We start from the raw sequence: 6,000 nt of genomic DNA, 5'->3' as shown, positions 1-6,000 counted from the left end.
AATGAACGGTGTGAGAGAGCGAGCGAAGGAGGCCTCTGAGTCCTTTGCTAAGAGTTTAAGCATCCTTGACTCAGCCTCTGGAGGGAGGGGCGGGGGGAGGGGGAGGGAAGAGAGAGAGGGAGCGAGATAGAGAGGGGGCGAGAGAGAGAGGGGGAGAGAAAGAGAGAGAGAGAGAGAGAGAGAGAGAGAGAGAGAGAGGAGAGAGAGAGAGAGAGAGAGAGAGAGAGAGAGAGAGAGAGAGAGAGAGACAGAGACAGACAGGAGAGTAGTTAGAGCGAGAGAAAGGAGTAGGAGAGCGAGAGAGAGGAGTAGGAGAGCGAAAGAGAGAGAGAGAGAGAGAGGAGAGAGAGAGAGAGAGAGAGAGAGAGAGAGAGAGAGAGAGAGAGAGAGAGAGAGAGAGAGAGAGAGCGAGAGCGCGAGAGAGAGAGGCCATTGGGGAGACATCATTAAGGAACACCCTCTGCCCACCTACCGTTACTGGTTACCCACTCTTCGCTACCCACTGCCCACTGCCGTCTATCTCCTGCCCACTGCCCACTGCCCACTGCCGTCTATCTCCTGCCCACTGCCCACTGCCGTCTATCTCCTGCCCACTGCCCACTGCCGTCTATCTCCTGCCCCCCACTGCCCACTGCCGTCTATCTCCTGCCCACTGCCCACTGCCCACTGCCCATTGCCAGGGAGATCCGCACTGCACGCATTTTATGAGATGCAGATCTAAATAATTCTAATGATGACTTGATGGGAAGAAAGCGGGGGGTAAGGGTGGCAGTGGTAACAGCCAGCCGAGAATGCGGTTCATTTTTTTTATTTGTTCCTTTGTTTACTTGTTTGTCTGTTTATTTGTTTGTTTGTTTGTTTTTTTGTGAGGCCGTGGCCAGCAAAGGTCACTGTGGTACGTTGGGTGAGTAAAGGGTAGGGGGGTAGAGGAGGAGGTGGGGTAGGGGGAGGGGAGGAGGAGGTAAGGGGGAAGGGAGAAAGAGGGGAAGGGGGAAGGGAGGAGGAGGGGAAGGGGGAAGGGGAGGAGGAGGGAGAGGGGGAAGGGAGGAGGAGGGGAAGGGGGTAGGGAGGAGGAGGAGGGGAAGGGGGAGGGGGTACGTTTGATGGACAAGAATGTCACCAGGATCTCCTTCACTCTCCCCCCCCCTCGGTCTCCCCTCTTTCTCTCCCCCTTCTCCACTCCCCCTTTCCCGCTCCCTTTTCTCTCTTCACACACCCTTCCTCCTTTCTTCCTTCTTTCCACGTCTCTCTACCCTTTATTCTCCATTTCCCCCTATCCCCATCTTTCTTCTCCCTCACACCCTCTCCCATTCATTCCCGTTTTCCTCTTTCCTTCTTATCCCCTCCCCCTCATTCCTTCCTTTTTTCTTCCTTTTCCCCTCTCCCTCTTCCCCAATTCCCTCATTTTCCCCCTTCCTCCATTCCCCCTCTCTCATTTCCCCTCTCCCCCTCTCCCCCTCTCCCTCCCCCACCCCCTCTCCCCACCCCCTCTCCCCCCTCCCCCCAAGCGTTTGTACCCCCACCCCCCTTGTGGCGAGACAGCCAGAGAGGCCTCTCAACGGGACACAACACCAATAAGCAAAAGTGATGTGAGAACAAGCTTGTAGGCCACTCACTGGAGGCCACAGAAATTACGCAAGGACAGACCTCGCGGCTCGATGCCCTTCCCTCCCTTCCCCCTTCCCCTTTCCCTGCCCCTTCCCCTCCTCTTTTAACTCCCCCTCCCCCCTTACTGAGCTCCCTTCACTCCTATCTTCCCCCTCCCTCCCTCCCTCCCTCCCCTCAGCTCCCCCCCCCCCCACCCCCCTCCCCCTTCCTCGCCTTCTCTTTCTTTCCATTTTTTTTTATTTTCCTCTCTCTCTCTCTCTCCCCTCTCTCTCTTTTTTCTTTCCTCTCTCTCCTCTCTTCTCCTCCCCCTCCTTCTCTTTCTCTCCTCTCTTTTTCTCTCTCTCTCTCTCTCCCTCTCTTATTTTCTCTTTTCTCTTTTCGCTATTTTTTGTGATTTTTGTTCGATCTTTTACCTATTTTCCTCTCTCTCTCTCTCTCTCTCTCTCTCTCTCTCTCTCTCTCTCTCTCTCCCCTCTCTCCCTATCCCTCTCTCCCCATTTCTCTCTCTCTCTCTCTCTCTCTCTCTCCCCCCTCTTTTTCCCCTCCTCTCTCTCTCTCTCTCTCTCCTCTCTCTTCTCCTCCCTCCCCCTCTCTCCTCTCTCCTTTTCTCTCTCTCCTTTCCCTCTCCCCCCCCCTTTTCCCCTCTCTTCTCTCTCTTCTCCCAATTTTTTCTCCCCCCCTTCTCTCCTTTTCTCTTCCCCCCCCTCCTTTTTCTCCTCTCTCCCCTCTTCCTCTTTTTTCTTCCCTCCCCCTTCTACTCCCCTTCCTCCCCCCTCTTTCCTCTTTCTCTTTTCCCTTCCTCCTCCCCCCTTTTCCCCCTTCCCCCTTCCTCCCCCCCTTTTCCCCCCCTCCTTTCCCTTCCCTCCCCCCCTTTCCCCTTTCCCCCCCCTCCTTCCCTTTCCCCCCTCCCCTCCCCTTCCTCCCTTTCCCCCCCCCCCCCCGCCCCCCCCCCCCCCCCCCCCCCCCTTTTGATTAGCTAATTAAAGATTCCAATACCACAGTACCTCCTCCCCTCCCCCCATCTCCAACCCCTGTACCCCCCCCCCCCCGGAGAAAAGCCAGGAAGTGGCACCGCAAAGCGAAAGAGGGGAGGAGCAAATAGGGGAGGGAGATAGGGGGAGATAAAGGAGAAGGAGGATATAAAGAGGGAGGAAGAGGCGGGCGTAGGGTGTGGGGGGGGGAGGAGGGCGAGGGGAGAGGGGCGGAGGGGGGGTCGTGACCATAAAGACCGGGAGAAACTGAGGGGAAAGATGCGGGGGGAGGGGGGGGAGGGGGGAGTAGAGGGAAAGGAGGATGAGGAGGGTATAGCGAGAGGAAAGGAGGGGGAGGGGAGCAGAGGGGGGTTAGGGTGTGAGGGGGGGAGAGGGAGGCAATTCGAGGGCGGCGCTGGGCACGGGCGCGTTCCCACGGGCACTGCGGATTCATAACGTACCCACTACTGATTTTCCCGGCACTGTTTTATTTTTTTTTTAGCTCTCAGGCACGGTGCCGTTTGAGTCACTTTTTTCAGATGTTATTGATTTTTTTTTTCTCTCCAATTCTTTATCCGTTTACCTATCTTTATTCATTTATTCTTGCCCTAGTCAGATTCTTACGCGCATAGTAGTATAGTAAAGAAGAGAGAGAGAGAGAGAGAGAGAGAGAGAGAGAGAGAGAGAGAGAGAGAGAGAGAGAGAGAGAGAGAGAGAGAGAGGAGGAGAGAGAGGGAGAAGAGAGAGAGAGAGAGAGAGAGAGAGAGAGAGAGAGAGAGAGAGAGAGAGAAAAGAAAATCATAATTCTTCGACATACTTGTCACAAACTATTTCTAAAAATTGACGAGACTTGGCAACAGGTTCCCATCACGAACTTTGACCCGATTTTTACAACATAGCCCCATGGAACCAACATGCAATGCTCGCTCCCGTCCACGCTCGTCCACGGATTCTCCTGTCAACATACCCTCGCTATGCCGGTCTTAACCTGAGCGTCGACCTAGTCCCACAACATGGCCGTCAACATGGCTCCCCAACACAGCACTCAGAAAGGGTTTCGCTCTCACAAGTTTTATCATCATGAAGAAAATTGACTTTGACAGACGTAACTGGCGGCCTCCTAGTGTACTCTGAGGCTGCCCCTTGCCCCTCTCTCTCTCTCTCTCTTCCTCTCTCTTTCGCTCTTTCTATCCACTCTTTCTTGCTTTCTCTCTCTTTCTCCGTTTCTCTGAAGCTCTCTGGTTCTGTCTTTGTTTTTGTCTTTCCGTCTCTCTGTCTCTCTGTCTGTCTGTCTGTCTCTCTCTCTCTGTCTCTCTCTGTCTGTCTCTCTCTCTCTCTCTCTCTCTCTCTCTCTCTCTCTCTCTCTCTCTCTTATCTATCTATCTATTTACCTATCTATCTATGTATCACCATCTTTCTGTCTATCTACCCACCTACCTACCTGCTTACCTATGTATCTATCTATCTACACGTATAAATCCATCCATATATCTATCCATCCATCTATCTATCTAATTAATTATCTATCTATTTATTGAACTATCTATCCATCTATCTATTTATTTATTTATCTATCCACCTATCTATCTATCTATCTGTCAATCTCTCTCTCTCTATTTATCTATCTATCCATTCATCCATCCATCCATCCATTTGCATATCTATCCATCTATCTATTTACGTTTTTTATCTATCTATCTATTTATTTAACTATCTATCCATCCATCTGTCTATCCATCCATCTATCCGTCTAGCTAACTGTCCATCTATCTATCTATTAATCAATATATTTCTCAGTCTATCAATTTATGTCTCTCTATTTATCTATTCGTCCATCTATCCATCTATCTATCTATCTATCTATCTTTTAATTCCGATATTTTTTTTTCTCTCTCTCTTTATCATTTCATTCTGCATATAGCGTCATATTTGCCCCCTTTTTCTATTTACTTATCTTTCAATCGCCTTTCCACTGATTTATTCACTTCTCTGTCTCTCTATTTATCTTCACTTTTCCCTATTCTTTACTTTATCGATTTTCTCTATTCCCTTCTCATATATTGTTTTCGTTTTTTCATTTTTTTAATTTTTTCTATGTATTTCTATTTTATTTTTTATTTTTCTCCTTCTCTTCTACCTCATTTCTTCCTCATGATATCGAAATAACACAAATACAACATAGCAGAACAACATGAACAAGAACATAACACAACATAGCATACAATAGTGCAGCACAGTTTCACGACACTGGAACGGCATAGCACAACCGCACATCATGGCAACATAGAACAGCATACGCCTCAAAATCCAGTCTATAAACCACATACCGCGAACCATATACCAGACACAACATATCACAAACCACATACCACATACATCAATCCCCACACCATTTATATACCAACAGTATACCAAACACAACAAAATACTACCACATACCACATACCATGCGCCACATATGACGCACAACAAACCCTAAACCACATACCACATACCCAACCTCAAACCACATACCACATCCACATATCACTCATAACAAACCCTAACTACATACCCATATCACAAACCACATACCCCAACCACATAACACGCACCACATACCGCAAAAAAACAAACCCCAACCACATACCACACACCCCAACCACATACCACACACCCCAACCACGCACCACATACCACCCACAACAAACCCCAAACCACATACCACATACCACACTCCCCACATGCCGCGAGAGGTCGTGGATAAGGATATGAGGAATTATTACGTCACAAAGAATAATTCATACGTGTTACGGCTTAACGTTATTGGACGTTACTTTGTCATCACTGAACATTATTTGGGACTAACGAAAAATAATGGAGAACGTGTTTATGAGGCAGCTTGGCTTTAGTATTTGTGTTTGTGTGTTTGTGTTTGTGTGTTTGTGTTTGTGTGTTTGTGTTTGTGTTTGTGTTTGTTTGTGTGTTTGTGTGTTTGCCTTGCGTGGATGCGATAGGGCGTGGGTTTCTATGGAATTCGTGATTGGTTTTTAAAAAGGGGAGTTTGAGATTGTTAAGAATATATATGTGTATATATATGTATGTATATATATATATATATATATATATATATATATATATATATATATATATATTTTTTTTTTTTTTTTTTTTTTTTTTTTTTTTTTTTTAATATGTATATAATTATTATTATTCGATATATAGTGTTCTGAACATTTACATTCACACACACACATTTGTGAAAAAAAATAAAAGAAAGAAAGAAAAAAAAAATGTGTGTGTGTGTGTGTGTGTGTGTGTGTGTGTGTGTGTGTGTGTGTGTGTGTGTGTGTGTGTGTGTGTGTGTGTGTGTGTGTGTGTAGGGCCTGATGTCCTCAATGCATGACGTTACAGGGTTCAGGGCAGCGTGCATGTCGTCACA

General features: G+C 47.7%; 1 protein-coding gene across 2 annotated transcripts in view; it reads left to right on the top strand.

Annotated features, from left to right (window-relative positions):
* The window catches only part of LOC119589898, a 47,768-nt gene that overhangs the window by 35,889 nt on the left and 5,879 nt on the right, over positions 1 to 6,000 (top strand). The gene's annotated exons all lie outside the window — the stretch shown is intronic.

Source organism: Penaeus monodon, chromosome 26 (assembly GCF_015228065.2).
Source record: "Penaeus monodon isolate SGIC_2016 chromosome 26, NSTDA_Pmon_1, whole genome shotgun sequence".
NCBI lineage: Eukaryota > Metazoa > Arthropoda > Malacostraca > Decapoda > Penaeidae > Penaeus > Penaeus monodon.
Note: the sequence above shows the minus strand (reverse complement) of the source record. Positions and strands in the feature narration are given on the sequence as shown.